This window comes from Engraulis encrasicolus, chromosome 17, assembly GCF_034702125.1.
Source record: "Engraulis encrasicolus isolate BLACKSEA-1 chromosome 17, IST_EnEncr_1.0, whole genome shotgun sequence".
In the NCBI taxonomy this organism is placed as follows: domain Eukaryota; kingdom Metazoa; phylum Chordata; class Actinopteri; order Clupeiformes; family Engraulidae; genus Engraulis; species Engraulis encrasicolus.
In genome coordinates this window covers 13143826-13163825 of record NC_085873.1, presented here as the reverse complement: position 1 = coordinate 13163825, position 20000 = coordinate 13143826, and the positions used below count along the sequence as shown (strand labels likewise).

Here is a 20000-nt window from a genome sequence, read left to right as displayed (position 1 = left end):
AAATGAAGACTTCTTAAACCACTTCCACTGTCCAAAAACACAAAATCTGGCTTCCAGCCGCAGACACACAAAGTCTCACGTAACAATGTGAGTTGTTAGGAAGAACAGTAGATAGAGATTTGTATGAACTGCTTGAGAAACAACATGTGCAAACATGCTTCATTGTTCCCGAACTTTTAAAAGGAAAAGGAACTATCAAATAATTTGCATGAAAAGGCTGAGGCAAAAAGCAGACTAGTCCTGTCATGGTTTTGAGGAGCAGGGAAGCCAATGGGGGTAAAAAAGGGGGTCACTTGTCCTGGGCCCAGGCAGAAGGGGAGGGGTTCAGAATCGGATTCTCAATACATTGTATGTATTGGGTGTGGGGGGCCGTTCTGATGACTTTGTCCCGGGCCCGGCTAAAACTGTAGCAGCCCTGCAGAGCAGTCTTCCAGTGGAGATGGTCCATATACTCTGTACTGTACACAACAGTATTTGAACTTCCCTTTTTAACTCGAGTCCTTTTCCAAAATAAACCGTTTCAGACAGTCAGTCAGCTGTGTTTATAGTGGATAATAAAGCCGTGGAAATGTGACATTGCTTTGTGGATCGATGTGGAATTTTTCCACTCTGGATTGAGATGAGTGAGTACTGTATTGTGGAAATTCCACCAGGAAAGTTAGAGTGCTGTGTGTGTCCTTTCGCTTTCTGGCACGAGTAAAAAGCATTTCTTTTCCTTTCTTCTTAACTTTTCCATGTTCAATACAATATACAGTATAGGCCTGCTATCATTGCAACACGTCTAATTCCTTTCCCAGACATACTGCATGTTGCGTGTGTTGCATGCAAGGCTTTGGACGAAATACTCGCGCTGGTTGAGATAAAGACAAATCTCCTTGCGGGGTATTGAGTTTAAGTAGGCCTAGTTAGTGACAATTTCTTGTTGATTTATTTGAAGAAGTCTTATGTAGCTTGGTCATAGTCCATTTGATTTCACACACAAGTCACACTGAACTGTCTCTGTCTCTCTCTCTCTCTCACACACACACACAAGCACTCACACACACACACACACACACACACACACACACACACACACACACACACACACACACACACACACACACACACACACACACACACACACACACACACACCAGTGGTGTAGTCTACTTTTTTATGGTGGGTATACTGTATATTTGAGATTTTGGATCAATCAATTTTAAATGGGGTATACTGAAATCCCTGAAATTTAGAAATGGGTATACTCTGTATACCCGCGTTCTACGTAGCCTACACCACTGACACACACACAATCTGGCGTCTTTTGGCCTGCATTTGATAAAGGCATCCAAAATACACAACGACATGCGTCAAGAGCAGACTACAGTTCTACAAGCGTCAATGAAGCCACTCACAAGTAAAGGGCTGTTCCAAGGGCCAAAAGGAAGGTACCGGTATGCATAGAAAATTGTTCCTTTGGCTAACACTCTTGCAATCCTTTGAAAAGTCAGCGGTACAGCGACAAAATCACTGCCCAATAACTGCACTGCATTATTCTTGACTATGCAATACCGTAGGCCTAACTGTAACCACAAAAACTAATTTGTGTCCTCTAGGAAACTTTGGATAGAAATGACACTAAGGCGGGTTATCAAGCCGACCAGAACGGAGGTGGTGCCGGTGCCCGCACCAGTTACATTCGGCACTAAAATGATCCGTGATCCGCCCGTGTTCATACCAGGCTCTGAACTTTTTCCGCACGTGGCTGTTACCCTGATGAACCTGCTGACCATGACCATGTTGTCGTCGCTGATTTGGAGACAACCAACTTTCCGGATTGCGAATGCTAAGATCTGTGGCGTGAACATGACAGCCGGTTGGCGATTAGGTGTGGGAATGGGCACTGGTACAGTTCTCAGTCGGCCTGAATGCGCCATCAGTGTAATATGATGTAGTGTTGTACAGCTTTTGCCATTGCATAAAAACACAATGCAGATGTCATTAGATACGTACATACAGTACGGTGCATTAGTTGTTTTTTCCCTTGTCATGACAGTGTCAAGTGAACCATGTCAAATAACCATTGTATCAGGTTACCATTGTATCAGGTTACCATTGTCACACCGGGTCTGAACATTCAAACAATCTAACTAAGACTGTATATTTCACAACTCGTGTACAGCTCTTGCACATTGGGGAAAGTCTACAAAAGAACCGTGATTACCAGAAATTTACATATTCATATTCATAGTTAGAAATTCATCTTACCTGTCTTGGTATGTTTTAGGCTGAATACACTCAGTTGCATTGTACATGCTTGGTTGTAAGTATTTTCATATGACTGAGTAGTGCAGTGCAGGTGGGACGTATTGCCGGTATTTTTTTTGTCCCAGTGTGTGGTTCCCAATGGGAACAGAAACATGACACGGGCAGAAACCACCACATTGAAAGGATCAAATTGGGTGAACTGGTTTGCCAGCACACCTTGGCCAGGGGACATTGTGTTGAAAATTAGGAGAAGAAAGAGGTTGGATAGGTGAGACGATGAGTGCGGGCCGAGACAACTGAATGAATGCCAAGAACGGGGACAGCAAACAAAGAAAATACAAGTTGGCCAACACCACATCAAGCAGCAAGACAGGGCCTCAATCTCCCCTTGAATGTCCACGCCACCCCATCCACCTTTGTCTGTGATATGCTGCACAGTGATTAATAAACTGACAGGTGTTCAAGAATACAATGGCAAATTGGTATAGTAGAACAATAGTGTTTGATACAAAGTCAGTGGGTAGGCCTAAATGTTTGGCATTTTTTTTATTTGCTCTGTTGTTGGGGTTAAACTAGCTACAGGGGCCTAGTGTTATGATTACTTCTGTAGCAGAAGGGATAGGGTTAGGGACTCTTGCTGTCATTTCTGTACAAACATATGATCAGCCAATCTGAAACAGTGCTTAATGCCAATTTGTAACATTTAGGCAGGGCTCCAAGTTATTTAAAGGTCACGATCCCTGGAGTAGTGTGTGGTCAGGTGCCTTGTTCAAGGGCACCTCAGCCATGGAGTGGTGTAGAGAGTGGAAGGGTGGGATTCCAACCTGCAACCCCTCTGTTCTAAAGTGCATCTCCTTAACCACGGCAGCCTGATACCGTCTTACCCTAGAATAACCGAATACCAAGAAAGTCAGCTATGATCTATTGCTGTACTGTGCATGCCGTGCACCTGTGTTGAAGTGGGTGTATTTATGAAATGTATTTCCACCAGACGTAGGGCCTATCGTGTGAGCAGCTACGGTATGCTTTATGAGACCATGATGGAAAAAACTGAAGACCAGAATGGTTTTGGCCCAGGATGGCTGTGAGTCTGCTGGTTAACCGACATGCTTTCAATAGCACAGTGTAAATATGTTGACTTTTCCCTTTACTGTTCTTTTTGCTAAAAATGTCACCAGAAAATTGTGGGGGTGTTCATTGCATTCCTTCAATCGGGCAATAGGCTATTGAATTTCACTGTGTGTTGTAACGTGTGTGTCCACGTACCGTAACATTCTACTACACCCACGATGTCGCTTCCATTTCGGCTTCCTTTCATGTCACAACAGGGATGTTTTTGTACATAAAGCCGTTTTTGTTGTTGCCCTAATCAAATCTGTTTAATCATCAAATCAGAATCTTTCTTCTTCCTCCGTCTGCATCACTGTGTGGCGTCATCGTGTCAGCATGGTCTAAATAGTCTACAGTAGTCTGTTAAAGGGTGTTGTTGATCACGTCCCAACACCAGCTAATTTCATACATTTGCCTAATTCCTTCCATTAGTGCTGCATGATTCCAAACTATGTTTTTCTTTTTCCTCCTCTTTTCCTTCCCTTTTTCCTTCCTCTAGGTTTCCTTTCATCTTTTCCATCACTCTTTCCCTAAGTCCCCCCCCCTCCTCTCTCTCTTTATTCTCACTCTTCATGTCTTCCACTTGTGTTTCTTCTCAGCAGCTCTGACCTAACTGTATCATAGTGGTGGATAACTGTGATAACTGTCCCTGAGTTTACAACTTACCGTAGAATACGTAGTGTTGGATAACTGCCCCTCAGTTTGTGCCTCGCTTTTTTTATCTGATTAAAGGTATAAACTGATTAAATATGCATCATGCATACAGTCTAATAGTCTCTTTAAATATAAGCGGTTTAAAGATTTCAACTAAATATGTCTATATATGTGTAAATATCTAAACTGTTGGTTTAGAACGTTGCTCATACTAGCCTCTGACTAAACAAGGAAACTGCCGTAAACAGTTCAATTAAACTGAATATATTTAACCGGTTCAACCAAATGTGCCCGAATAAACGCAGCCACTGTAATGTCTTTCCCTGCACATCTGACCCTACGTCGCACTGCGTGTCCCTTCTCTGCTGCATGTTCTCGGTGTTTGGGGTCTAATGGCTCAGAAAGCGTCCTGTCCCACAGGGACAGATTATGATTCCAAGGGCCCCTGGACCAGACAGCAAAATACACCCACCCACCCCCTCCTTGCTAGTTTACAAAACAATTAAGGGTTTTAGGCCAGATGTGAGAGTCTATGTGGTTGGCGGTACGGGGGGCACTGAAATTAATGAAACATAGCTGTTAAAAGTGTGATTTTAACGCAAAATGAGAATTGAAATATAGAGGCTTGGGCTTCAGGGCCCCTATTGGCTATTGGGCCCCTGAGCCTGGGCCCGGTAGGCCTGTGTACAGTAGTCTGTCTTTGCCATCCGTCCACTGTTCTTCTTCCCTGATGCATCCCACTTGCTGACAAACAAGCAAACAACAACAAGGGGGGCAGCAAGAGGCTTGTCGGCCACCCCTGCTTCTGTGTACTGGACAGCATGGGAGCGTTTTAATGGCTCATGTGTGAATCATTAAGGCGACATGAAGAGACGTCTTCACTCGGCCTTGAACACTAATGGTGAGGTCCCACGATCCTTTGCAATAGCAAAAAAAACCCAATATCTCAGCTTATACGTTACATATTCAAGATTTTTCCTGTGAAATATTGCCTGTTTTCAATGAGATCTCAACACGCTGCTGTAGTACAAATGACATATTTTCCCTGTTTTAGATCCACGATGAAATGCCCTAAAATAACTGTGTTATTTGGGTTTTTCAGCAGCCCAAGGAAAAAGCCATAACAAAACTTGGCGTTTCCCTCCATCAAACTCAGATGCTTAAAAGCATGATGCTTTTTTTGCCTCCACAAAGCTCAAGAGAGCCTCTTGCGTTTCTGTTTCTGATTTCAGAGTTCAGTGGAGGCCTCCCATGCATCCTCTAGATTTAGCTGCTCTGCTCGGCGTTCGCATGTCAGCGGCGGTGTGGGCTCTCTCTGATGCTAATGGGAGTTAGCAGCGCGAGGGGAAACAGTCACTCTCTCCCGTCCAGGCCCTGGACCCTCCCCAGACACACAGACACAAGGCCGCTGACAGCATTCGCCGGGCCCAGGACAAAGTTATCTAAAGGGCCCTCCACACCGAATACATGCAATGTACTGAGGACCCAATTCTGGGGTCCCTCCTCTCCTATAGGCCTCGGACAATGGGCCCCTTTTCCCCCTTGTCGGCTTCCCTGGGCAGTGCATGTCTTTCCAAGCCCCAGCAGACCCTAACAGCCCCTCCACTCAACCAGCCCCGCCTTTTTTCCATGTTGAATTTCATAATTCTGTCTCGCTATCATCTAGTCTGCCCAAAGCAAAAGAAAAAAAATCTTGATTTCATATGCTAACTCTGTCTTGGCAACCTGATGAAGACTGACCTGGTATGAAACAGATGTTGGGGGAAAAAAGATTATTTGAGGGCTGGGAAAACACCTAATGCTTGCATGGTTTTTATTGTGGGCTGTCACATAACCCGTGTGTAACCCAATATGACATCTAAGATTACAAGGCTAGACCTAAAACCAAGCTGAAGACAGTGTTGTGATGCAGGCCGTATATGCTTTAACATATAGCATCATCCTCTATTGGTCATTATGGTATTTCTGCCATCACCAAACGTGATTGTACTGTATTACAAAAACAAGTGAATGGAAATCAGAAAAGCAGCTAGATCTTGTGTGAGCTTAGTGATACATGTCACTCAGAATAAAATTGAGAAAAAAATAATAAACTGCACAGGTGTATCTAAGCATAGATAAGCAAAAGAATCTTTCAGAACTAAATTATCTGTTTTCTACTGAGCACATTCAAAAGGCCACAGATTCTTGTGTAATCTTCAGATGTCCATGTATAAGATATCATTGTGAAGCTTAGAAACCACACTCAGGAAAAAAAACTCATTAACTCAACATACCCCTGGGCCTACTTGCTGCCTGTTTTTTTCTGTGAGTGGTCATATATTGGTGACAAACGTCTGCTCCGACCCGGTCCAACCAATCCTGAAGCTGAAGCATGATCCTTGGCCATGTAAACACAATTGCGGCAGTTAGTCATGCATCTGATTGCAATAAGGTTTCCATGTACTTTAGCAATGCTCATTAAATGAAGGAAAGTGATCTCAAAGTCACAATACACCTAGGCTCGGTGGAAAGCCCAACCGTGCTCTTTGAACTATTGGGCTGTATGATCAAGGGGAAATTGCCGGATTATCGAGAGGTTGGAAAGAAAGGAGCTTCCATAGAGGTAGAAAATAACACTAGAGAGGACACAGCAATTTGCGACAGCACTGGGAAATGGCAGCTGGAGCTTCCCAACTTCCGTAGGTAGTGTAGGTACTTTCAGGCAATGCAAGTCAATGGAGAACACGCCCACCCCTGTCAAGAAATTAACTAAAACTCTGTAAATATAAAGTAACACTTTAATCAAAGACCAGATTTGAAATGTCAGGCTACATATCTACTGAAATCATATGAGTCGATAAAATACATTTAAAAATCAAATAATATATTTTATGAACATAGTTAGCAACACACTTCAACTATTGTCCTTGTATAGCGTGTTGATGGACATTTTCACATGATTAAGCCATTTTTGACAGAGGTGAGCCTCGTTCTCCGTTAATTTCCATTTCTCTGATCTACCTCCAGATAATGGCCGCTACAGATTGCCGTAAAAGGGGGGGCGGGGTCCTCTCTAGTGTTATTTTCTACCTCTATGGGAGCTTCATACAAACGGGCAATCCCATCCTTCCCCATGGTCACTATGACACTGCAGTCACTGTGATGGTTACGGAGATCAGATACACCTCCCTCACTACTGGCATTTACAAATTGATCATCCAGAGCCTGTCGTGCGCTCAGGCGTTTTTCACCCTTAAATTCCATCTTCATTCCCTGTTCTCTAACTTGCAACACACCAAAATGAGTTAAGACCACTACAATGCTCACGTCTGTTTATTGATTGGTCTGGTTTTCAGCATGTAGTCATCCCTTCCTCAAATGTTGGGTTGATTACAACACATGTTAAGATGTTTCATAGTATAGCCTTTTTTCTCTTTTTTTCTCTTTTTTTCTCTTCTTTTCCGTTCTTTCCTTTGGTGATTTGAATGGACTTGATGTAAATTCAAAATCAGCCACCCTAAAATGTCCTTTTTGGGCCCTGCCGTGGCCAAACGGTGGGGTACTCGTCTGCCATGCGTCCGACCCAGGTTCGATCCCCGGCCCGGGTCCTTTGCCGACCCCTCCCCGTCTCTCTCCCCATTCACTTCCTGTCCACCTCTTAAACTGTCCTGTCGTGAATAAAGTCATAAAATACCCAAAAAAGGTCATTTTTGGTGTTTCCTGCAGTTTGGTATTATTACTTTTCTTTGGATGTCTCACACGGGGCTACTAACTGCACGATCTCCATGACGGCCAAATATATCTGAGGTCTGCCCATTGGTCCGACAGCCCATTAGTCCGACAGCCCATGAGACAGACAATAACCGTGCAATCACAGCGCCGGCGTTTAATGCGTGGAAAGATGCGGAAGTAATTGACTTTGTATGGAAGAGCAAGCGGCAGAAGCGTTTAAAGCCACAAAAGCGTTTATAGAGCCGAGGGCGTCAAAAGCCAAGGGTGTAAAAAGTTGAACTTCATTTAAAAATATGTAATGAGCTCGGCGCCAGCAGGCGTCAGCCAATAGATTGTTCACATTCTTCTAAACACGAGCTTCAATTAGTCCCTGTTCAAACGCTTCAAGTTGAATCGTTTGCCATGTTCAATACCCCTGACCTGTGCTTTGTAGGCAGGAGTCAGCAGCGTTGTAGCTCTTTCAACGCCGGCGGTGTGATCGCAAGCCATAGAGAAGCATAGCGCTCAGGCTACTGGGATAGCCTACACGTGGGCACGTCTTTCCAGAAAAAAACATGAAGGGTTAGGAATTATTTTGGTTTGGGCATAGTTTCAACTTTTCAGTCAACTTAAGTGAATATTTATTATGACGCTAAAATAATTGTACAGTGACAGAACATGCCTTTAACACACACACACACACACACACACACACACACACACACACACACACACACACACACACACACACACACACACACACACACACACACACACACACTCACACACACACACACACACACACACACACACACACACACACACACACACACACACACACACACACACACACACACACACACACACACACACAGCTATGTCTTACAAAAATTCAAAAGGGCCCAGCTGGCAGATTATTTACCCAAAATCTTGATGCACAGATGAAAAGAGTGGAGTGTTCATTGACAGCGGTGGTAGGGATTAACACTGTATGACGCAGCTTTATTTGGCTGGCTAGCGATAAACCTACAGTACAAGTGCGAGTTGACTGGTTGACAGTAAACTTGGCTAACTTGACAAGAAGTGATAAACCTACTAATAGCCGGCCCACAGGTGTCATTTAGTCTGGTAAATGAGGACTCCTGGCTCTTCCATTAGAAGATTTACCATCACCTCAAGGTTAACTGAGCCAGTTTCTTGGAATACTCCCCGGGTTGTACAGGCTTTTGATATACCCCTTTAGCAAATTACCAATGCAATAAACAAAGTAGCAAATGAAGAAAAGAATAGTGAAATTGAGTAGAAAAAAACAACTGGGGAAGACAATCAAGATGACCTGAAGAGGATTTTTTTTCTTTTTACAAGACACTGTTGACAGACAGATGGTTAATGGTTATCTTTCACAGGCCAGTGAAACCAAGGAATAGAACTCGTTTAAATAGAAGTGTCTTTGGCCCAGTTTCAAGTGTCAATTTCACAAAATCCTTCCATCTCACCTGCATAAGGTAGGGGTAGCTCATTAAAAAAACTCATTAACATATTTGGTATTCTGGAGTTTGCACAATAAGAGGTGTCCAGCTTTTGAGGGTAGATGTCCATTCTGCCCATGAAAACAAAAAGAGTGGAATTTTCTTTTCCTGACTACTGCATTCATTAGGATCCGCTGCTTGGCTCAAGCAAGTTGTTGGATCAGATCTGTAACATGTATGGAATATCCTGAACCCAAAGCTACATGATGTATTTAATTCCGAATAAAAAAAATCAGAATCAACTAGTTCTGTGGAGGTTACATTGCACTTTCATTTATATCCAAATTGTGAAGTGGTAACATGATGTTTTCAAAGTGAAATTAATCCTTATTCAGAATTAAATTGATTTAATTCTGAATTAAATGTTTCATGTAAACGAGGCCATTGTCCTGCAACCAGCCTATTGGGGGGAATCAATAACTGGGAACACCCCACAACAAGCAACAGGCGCTACTCACCCTCAGTCCTGCCAAAGAGGAACCACTTGTGCTGGCTCCCCTTCCTTCCTGGTTGGTCCTGGTCGTGGGCGTGATTGTGGAGAGGTGGAGAATCTCAGTGTGGGTGTGTAGGTGATAGGGTCGCGGCAGGTCCCTAGAGGCACAGCAGCGGGAGGTTCACTTGTGGCTTGGCTGGGGCACAATCCCTGGTGCGGAAACAAAAACGACATTTTTCTTTCTTTTCTTTTTTTTTTTTTTTAAAGGTTCACACAAGTGAATCTGATGAAGACCACAACATCGAAATGTCATCATGCCATTGAATGAATAAACAGAAAAAAATGCAAAGGAAAAACTCTTAAAGGAGTGTACGAACCTTTAGAAAACAGTATTGGCAGGTCCCAGGTGTCTCATTGGGCACTCACAGCAGCAGGCGTGAGCAGGTGCCAGATGACAGGTGTATGTCCCAGGTGGTAATACAGGTGAGAGCTGCAGGTGTGTAGATAGTAGTGGCAGTGGGAGTCGCAGGTTCCTCCAGGTGCCTCAGTGGGCACTCACTTCACACAGCAGTAAGAGGGAGAAACAATGGACATGAGCTCCGTCTGTCATCGGAGCGAGCGAGAGTCGATGATGCGTTTGATGGTCAAAGTCCCACTACAGCTGATGACTGCCAAGTCAGGGCCTCTCTCTCTCTCTCTCTCTCTCGCTCTCTCTCTCTCTCTCTCTCTCTCTCTCTCTCTCTCTCTCTCTCTCTCTCTCTCTCTCTCTCTCTCTCTCTCTCTCTCTCTCTCTCTCTCTCTCTCTCTCTCTCTCTCTCGCTCCCTGTCCATCTCATTCACACGCTCTCATGGTCTGGGCAGTGTTGTTTTTAAAGCTTGGAATTTGTAGTGTGGGTCACAATAGGTTGGGTGGACATGCTGAAATGGCACAACAAGTGGTATGGCTAAATTTAGACCTACAGAACAGTATTACATGCTTCTTGAATGTGTTATCTGCTTTGATGAGAGGATAATAGGTCAGAGGAATTTAATAGGGGTTTAATGATTTAACCACCTCTAAGATAACATATTCCTTCACAGTGCTGTAACTCATCTATTCTCACTTTACATTTCTTTCTCTTCAAATGCAGAAAACATAGGATGGAGGCTGAAAAGAATACATCTATCTCTCTCTCTCCCTCCCTCTCTCTCTCTCTCTCTGCAGATCTCTCTCTCTTTTTCCCCTCTTCCCTGTGTGTGTGTGTGTGTGTGTGTGTGTGTGTGTGTGTGTGTGTGTGTGTGTGTGTGTGTGTGTGTGTGTGTGTGTGTGTGTGTGTGTGTGTGTGTGTGTGTGTGTGTGTCTGTCTGTGTCTGTGTCTGTGTCTGTGTCTGTGTGTGGTAAAGGAAACTACTTCAAGCGCACAGAGGGGAACAATAAAGTTGTGGCTGAGTGATCAAGGCAAAGGGAATCTTCCATAGGCGAGCCCATGCAGCCACTTAAGAAGTGGACAGCACCCGCCTGCCTGCCTGCCTGCCATTATGTAATGCCTTGCCCTAGTTTAGAGGCCACTTCACTTAACAGACTGTTTATGAGAGTGTGGAGGTAAACAAGAGAGAGAGGAAGGGCGAGAAAAGGGCAAGGTTTTTATTCAATCCATTATTTATGATCGGAAATGATCAGTTATTGGTATTGTTGAATTGGTGTTCAGACTAGACTTCATATTGGAAACTTCTCAAAGCTGACCAAAGTTGGGATGTCTGTCTAGGAACTTCCCAGAGCTGACCGAACTAGGGATGTCTATCCAGAAACTTCTCAAAGTTGACCGAACTTGGGATGTCTGTCTAGAAACTTCTCAAAGCGAACCGAACTTGGGATGTCATTGATCCGTACAAGTCGGGGTGATGAACGGGGGTGTTAACTAAGAATTTTTTTTTCTGGTGGAATACAAATTACCTTCAGTGGAATACAAATTATCCTGAGTGCTCGAGAGCATGTTGGTTTGGGATTTATCATTGCAGATCATACGTAGGAACAGCCAAGGCACGTTTGATAAATAAAAAAATGTTTGTACTTGTGAACATTCAAAGTTTTACTTGTAGGCCTACGATAGAATTAGAAAAGATTCTATGAATCGATGATAAATGAGCATTCTGGTCGCTCATCTTAATGGCTTTGGGAACTTCTTCAAGTTTTGGTTGATGGGATGTTGAAAGGTTGAAAGGGGGATTGGGATGTCAGAGCTGAATATGTTACCCTGACCGAGTAAGGGAACAGAATATACTGTAGATAGCACATTCAGGCTGACATAGAACCGTGCCGGTGGCCGTTCCCACTCCAAATCATAAATAGACTTATGTGAGACGAGCATTCAGGAATCAGAAAGTTGGCATCTAGTGGACGTACTCTAGGCCTATTACAATGGTCATTCTTTGTCCTGTAGGCATACTTCCAAATTCTGTTGCTGTTACATACCGTAGACTGAAGTTTGGTTAGCCAAGCTAATCTTTCACCAAAGCATGAATAGTATGCTCAAACATCCCTATATAGGCTGCGAGTTGCGTGTAGGTGAGCTGTGCACAATTAAAGGAACAGTTTAAAGCCCACATATCCAAAAATGTGACCTGGGAGCAGGACAACCCAATGACAGGATAAAAATGAAAAAGTCAGCTGCAACCAGGATTTATCTGGTAACGTTTTTTTTTTTTGCGTAATGTTTCGGGTGAAAATCCTTCTTCAGACCTCACAGAGTTTTTCATTTTTGTCCCGTCCACAATTAAGACCAAGCAGAGCACAAGTTGCAGTGCACTTGTTGATAGACAAGAATTCAGGAGTAGGCCTATCAACTAAAAGTTAAAAGCTGATTGGTTGTCATGACGGTGCACATTGTTCTTTTAAATGTGGTGGATGGAATTACACAGCTCTAGCGTTTCCCAACAACCTAAGCAAACCTCTCACACACACGCACACGCACACGCACACACACACACACACACACACACACACACACACACACACACACACACACACACACACACACACACACACACACACACATTCTTTCTCTCTCTCTCTCTCTCTCTCTCTCTCTCTCTCTCTCTCTCTCTCTCTCTCTCTCTCTCTCTCTCACACACACACACACACACACACACACACACACACACACACTATCCTCCTCCTTCGTCAGCTAGCATAGACAAACTAGCATGGAAAAACTGCTGGCGTTTATTTGTAGTTAACTGAGTGAAGAGGGGTGGCTGATGTCTAAATGTTTCCAGCCATGTGTATTTTTTCCACACTTTCTTCTCGTCGAGCGCCTTTTTTTGTGGTTGACTCAGCAACTTTACAACGGCTCTCTACAACACGCAATGTAGCGCTGGGCTGATAAGCCACTGACAGACCTCGTATAGCTGCTTTAACAGATTTGGAGACATGTGTTACAATCTCGTAATCTTTTTTTTCTTTCTTTCTCTTTTTGACAAACATTTATAGGGTGATTAATTAACCTAATTAAACGAGGTTGTAAGTCAGTAATTGCAGTTTTGATAGAGGCTTTGAAGCTGGCAGCCCCACTCTATGTTCCTCGATGTTTTACATTAACGTCTTTCTTTTCTTTTCTTTTTTTAAAAAAGTCTCACCAATGGACAGATTAAGCACTAAATAAGCCACAAGCCAATGGAGTCTTTGGCTCTTATTGTGAGAGAGCATGAAAGAGCTTGACGGAGAGAAAAGGAAAATTTGTGGGATCAAAAGAGCCTTGTGTCTGGAAAACTTGTGAGATCCCTTTGACATAATTAAATTAAATTGAAAGAAGAGAAAGTGTGTGCAGGCGTACATGCGTGCATGTGCGCGCGCGCGCGCGCGCGTGTGTGTGTGTGTGTGTGTGTGAGAGAGAGAGAGAGAGAGAGAGAGAGAGAGAGAGAGAGAGAGAGAGAGAGAGAGAGAGAGAGAGAGAGAGCATAAGGGAGACATCCTCTTTCTCAAATGTTGGGGATCTGAATACATCAATGAAACTGAGAAGAGAGTGACGTCATACAACTAATGTGTGAATGTGTAGCACAGTGTCATCCATGTAGATATTGCATTTTTTGCAATTACAGTAGCTTCTTCTAGCCAAGGGTATAGGGAGAAGCAGCAGTGGCCTAATGGTTGGGGCAGTGTTTCCCACACGCGTGGTCGGGATCCCTAGTCGAGGAAGTGCTGAAGGGGGGGGGGATTGGTCATAAAATCGAAAAGTCCACAGGTTCACACATTTCAAAACTGTTTAAGAATATGGTGCGCAAAATGTTCTTATTTCCAAAAGGGGTTCCCCGCAGAGAAGTTTGGGAACCACTGCGCCAGGGTGTTTGACTCTATGTTGAAGATTTTAAACCCATAACATTAAATAACCTGAGTTTTGTAGTTCCAGTTGCAGTCTCTTTCCTCCACCCTTGTCTATATGGCTGAAGTGCCCCAAGTCATCTATCGTAACCTCACCTTGCTCCCTAGGCCAGTGCTTCTCAACCTTTTTTTAGGCGAGGCACCCTTTCAATTCATGAAAAATTTCAAGGCACCCCAAGCCGTAACATGGTATCGCATTCGATGCCACAAAAGCTTAGAAAAGTAACACATTTGGAGACATCACACAACCTACGTTCGAAGTTGCATCTGACTGGGGTGACCTATATTTACTTTATTGTGTAAATGGCAGATGAAAGATTCCACTGACTAGCATTAACTTATCAATTTAGACGAATATGTATTCTATTACATAATTTATTTATCAGCCACGTTTCTGCGGCACCCCTGAGGCGGGCCCGCGGCACCCCAGGGTGCCCCGGCACCCGTGTTGAGAAACACTGCCCTAGGCTACCTAAAATAACATGAGTGTCAGATAATATGTTATAGTGTACTGAAAAGGGTTACATAACATCTAAGCGGAGACAGTGGTCAGAGAGAGAGAGAGAGAGAGAGAGAGAGAGAGAGAGAGAGAGAGAGAGAGAGAGAGAGAGAGAGAGAGAGAGAGAGAGAGACTGTAAGTCGTAGGCTTAGCTTCGTTTGGTTTAGTGACCCCTACACACCCCTTTCTCTGCCTCTCTCTCTCACGCATACATGCACACTCTTTCTCTGCATCTCTCTCACACACACACATTTCCTATTTTCTCTTTCCTGCATCGCTCTCCCTTTCACACACTTTCCCTCTCACTATCTTTCTGTCATTTTTTCCCCCTCTTATCTAACCTGATGTGTGAAGTAAATACATGCATTCCGTTTTTACATCTTTTGAAAAAAGAATAGAGGTATTCTGTCTTTCCGTTGTTGCTTTGTAGAAGGCTCTGGGTTCAAAGTATGGTCGTCTGGGAATAGTGGTGTGTGTGAGGTATGGCAGAGGAGAGGAGAGGAGGGGAGACACAACGCTGTGAATGAGAGAGAGCGGAGAGGAGAGGAGAGGAGAGGAGAGGAGAGGAGAGGAGAGGAGAGGAGAGGAGAGGAGAGGAGAGGAGAGGAGAGGAGAGGAGACACAACGCTGTGAATGAGAGAGAGCAGAGAGGAGAGGAAAGGAGAGGAGAGGACAGGAGGGGAAAGGAGGAGAGGAGAGGAAAGGAGCCTCAAAGCTGTGTATGAGAGAGAGCAAAGAGGTCCCACACAAGCAGGCCAAAGCCCAACCACACAGTCTGGGAATCTTCTACTGCTCTCCCTCCGCCCTTCCTCCTTTCAACACTCTCTCCGGGCGTCCTTTCTGGGTGTCTCTTCCACTTTTTCCTGAGAAAATGAAGCCTTCTGTGTTACTAGGCGATGGAGCGGAACTTAAAGCATGTGTATGTGTGCGGAGTCAGATTGGTGCTATGTGCACTTCGCGCTGCGAAGACATGTGGACCGGACCGGCCTACATTGATCAACTCAGTCAAACACATGCTTTTCCCTCAAGGGCTGTAATACAACTTTTAACCCGATTATCACATGTTAAAAAACATTTTTTATGGGAATTATTCATGTAGCCTTTGTTGTGCAGATGGGGCCATCAACAGGCTTTTTCATGCTTTGCTGAACAAAACGCAACCACATCATAACAGCTTTGCAAAGGCATCATCAAAGGTCTTAAAGTGACAGACTTGGTCTTTCCCATTTGGTAACAGCAAAGAGGTTAAGTTATTCTTAATATACGTAACTTCTTTACCATCAGGAATGATTCTGGGTTGTTTGATGGGGCCTGTCGTATCAAGCTATTAAATTGATATTCATGGTTATCATTGTATGCAGCCTATGTGGATAACAAAAGGTGCTTCAGTTGTACTTTATTATTGTGCAGCCAATTTCTATAGCTGAACAGATTGACAAATAATAGTATATGTCCTCACAGCCAATCACAAAACATAGATGGGGTCATGAGGTTCGTTCACTTAATTTTTTCATGAAGGAAAAAGGTTATGGCTTAGGCCCATCGCCTATGGCTATAGACATATTTGTGCAGATAGTTCCATATGCTTCATTTTCCACAGTTTTGTTTACGTTTGACACCTTTTTATCAGAGTAACCCATTTACATTTACACATGTGATTAACTATAAGCAAACATGCTATGTGGCCAAACCTGTTTAATTGTTTGTATGCACATATATATTTGTTGTTGGTCTGTTATTTTGTTGCGACTGTGTTCTCAAAGTGTGAAAAGCCAGTGCCTCCGAATGGTCAGTGCATCTCTGAAACACACCTCAGGCAGAATTTGTGTGCTACTTCACGAACACACCAGAAGAGACCAAAGCTACAAAAAGTTGCTTGACTGTCTTCATCGCAAGAGAGACACTAACAATAACAGCGACAGAGTAGGACCATTAAAAGTAGAATGCAAGCATTCTGACACTCCGATCGGCTGCGGTGGTCATAGCTCAGTAGGATAATATTCACTGCAGTTCAACAACAAACTGTCACTTTTGCCACTAGCTCCTCCATATAAAGTCAATTACTTCCCTCTTTCAGTTGCTTTCCGTGTGTTTGTGCCATTACATTGTTCAAGTTCTGATCAGCTATTGAAAAGTGACCTGATTATTTGTTTGTTGTTTTCTGTTGTTGTCTGTTTTGTCTGCTATTTTGTTGCAACCATGTTTTCAAAGTGTCTGTCAACACAGTGTCCAGTGTGCTCCAGCGTATGTGCGTATGTGTGTGTGTGTGTGTGTGTGTGTGTGTGTGTGTGTGTGTGTGTGTGTGTGTGTGTGTGTGTGTGTGTGTGTGTGTGTGTGTGTGTGTGTGTGTGTGTGTGTGTGTGTGTGTGTGTGTGTGTGTGTGTGTGTGTGTGTGTGTGTGTGTGTGTGTGTGTGTGTGTGTGTGTGTGTGTGGCCTCAGTCAGATATAGAGCTCCATGCCAACACATGACGCAACAGGGCGAGACTGGTAATCTGGTAATACAAGGCATTTTCCTAGTGGGCCGACAGTCCTCAGGGTGATTAATGCTGCTGGTGGCTGGTGCTGATGTTGTATCTTGTGCTCTTATTATTACCCTTAGACACAAGCCTAGCATTTAGATGGAGCAGTCAGACCATCAGTCCATCTTTACAAGTAGATAATGGAAAATATCACAGAAAAGCAAGAGGGTGCGTAAGGAGAGGCTGGTCTACGCCAGAGACATGGAATTCAGAGGTCAATGGAAGTAGCCTAACCATGGCTCTGGTTTACGCCAAAAAATACCCTGGCTGTTTTTTTTTTTGTGTGACCCGCGCTACATAACGTATATTTGTTGTTGCCTGTTGTTATCTGTTGTTGTCTGCTTTTAAAGTGTCTGTCAATACATGTACTCCAGTGACCGCCTGGTGCATCTCTAGAACACCCCTCAGGCAACAAAAACAACAACATTTCACATAGCACAATATCGCAACCATTACAGTTCTCCAAATGCTTTCAAATACACGTACAAGAGAGGAGAGGAGAGGAGAAGAGATTAGAGGCAGATCAAGAGCTCCATGCCAACACATGACCCGCTACATGCTGAGAGGGACAGAGTTGTGGATGGAAAGCTTAGACCCCGGCAGTTGACACCACTTTACCTTCTCCATCTCTCCCTCTCTCTCCCTCTCCCTCTCTCTCTCTCTCCTTCTCCGTCTCTCCATCTCTTACCCTCCTTCTGTTCTCCTGAGGGGGTCCGGGGGTCAAGATCTGACTGTGGGGCCCTCAGGCAGTTGCACAGACGGTCGGCCCGACAGATGGATGAAGACGCCCCTCTCTCCTTTGCTGACCGATCGACTGACCGAGCGAACAGGCGAGCAACAGCCACCAACAAACGGCCGGGCCTGAGCCGGGTCCCCTTTCGCGCGTCACAGCTGTGGACCGTAAGCGTTCGGCACAGAGAGAGAGAGGCGCTTATCGCACAAGTGATCCCACCTGTGACAACAAACATCCCCCACTGCCTCCTAGCGGGGCCCAGGGGCAGATTATGATTCCATCGGCCCCTGGGCCAGACAACAAGAAAGGCCCCCCTCCATGAGTGTTGCTTGGTTATAATACGATTCAGGGTTTTAGGGTGTGAGAGTGGGGAGAGCAGTCGAGGGTTTGGGCAGTTGTACCCTGAGAGAATTTCAAAATACAGTTGTTAAAAGTGTGATTCTAATGCAACATGAGAATGCCAATATAGAGGATAGAGCTTCAGTGTCCCCCTTGACTCTTGGGCCCCTGTGCCTGGGCCCTGTAGGCCCGTGTAATAATACAACTATTACAAGATCAGCCTGCGGACAGGCCAGGGGACCCGAATGTTTCCCACCAACACCACGAGCGAGCAGAGACCTTTATAAACAAATCATTCACATACAAACATGGACAAGGGCCCTTACATATTCAGTATATGTCTGTGTAAACACACACACACACACACACCTACAAATGTGTGCATATTTATAATCACAGATGTGCATTTGCAGGGCATGGGCAGCTGTCTCTTAATGGTAATGGAGGTGGTCTTAACATCAGAGGGTTGCAGGATCAAATACCACCCTTACCTCTCCCTACACCTCTGAAGTGGCCTTGAGCAAGGCACCTAACCCCACATTGCTCCAGGGACTGCACCAATACCCTGTAAATAACTGTAAGTTGCTTTGGATAGAAGTGTAGTGTAATTTAATATATACGAATGAAGGCACACATAAACTGTAGATATACACACACACACAGCATGCACGCGCACGCACACACACACACACACACTCTCTCTCTCTCTCTCTCTCTCTCTCACACACACACACACACACACACACACACACACACACACACACACACACACACGCACACGCACACGCACACACACACACACCTTCAAATGACCTCGTATGCCCATGTATCAGCACATCAACACACACATAGACACACACATCAATACACCTGCATACAGTATGTGCAAACACACACGTTGTCACACACGCACGCACGCACGCACGCACGCACGCACACACACACACACACACACACACACACGCACACACACACACACACACACACACACACACACACACACACACACACACACACACACACACACACACACACACACACACACACACCGTTTTGGGGAGCAACATCAGAGGACGGCAGATGAGGATATGATGATGTTGGCCTCTCCCCTCTCCTCCCCTCTGGCCCTTGCCGGAGGCCTGTTCTGCACTGCGCTGTACTGTACTGTGTACTAAAGCTCTGTGGCTGTTTGTCCTGGCACTTGGCTCTATTGGGATTGACCGCTGTTGACAGGACATATACCCCTCCAGCAGCAGCAATGTGTCACTCTCAGTCACAGCACTGATCCGCTTGCTTTGACCATTTGGTGATTGCACAAATGATGGTGATGGGGATTGTTTGTGTTGTGTTAGCTTTTAGATAAACTGATAAGGTTTTTGAAGGGTTGGAGTAGTTTTTTCAAGACCTCAAATTGCACATGATTTGACAATGAAAAATCGCAAAAAAAGGAACAGTCATTTTTAATGATGATTTGCAGTTTCAATCTCAGAGACATGTGACTCAGGGTTGGAAATACAGTCAAAAAATAATGCAAGCATCTGACACTTGTTGAATTAGTGGGTGGGAGCGGGACTGAAAATCACAATAGCTTGCGGGACTAGGATTCAAAATTCTGTCCCCCGCAAAGATGCAGTCCTAGCATGGGCCGACCAGGCAATTGACTGGGGCAGCACCGGAGAGGGGGTGGCATCACCATGAAACCCTACCCCCATTGCGAAGCATCACCCCCAGCGGGCACTTTAAACATGTTAAAATACTTATAAACATATTAAAAAGTGTTTTAAGAGTTATCTGTACACTATAACCACATTGTTGCAATAACAACATTTCATTAGTTCACTATCTGAAATTTGGATTAAGCATGTATGCAGACATCTTGGTTC

The 20000-nt window shown here is 44.4% G+C and overlaps 1 protein-coding gene across 1 annotated transcript in view; it reads right to left on the bottom strand.

The window, feature by feature from the left end:
• Positions 1–9854, bottom strand: part of kcnj16a (potassium inwardly rectifying channel subfamily J member 16a) — a 41804-nt gene extending 31950 nt beyond the window's left edge. The window contains exon 1 of the mRNA XM_063221158.1: positions 9695–9854. The gene's annotated coding sequence lies outside the window, so the exon portion shown is untranslated. The remainder of the gene's footprint in view (positions 1–9694) is intronic.
• Between the last annotated feature and the right edge of the window lie 10146 nt (positions 9855–20000).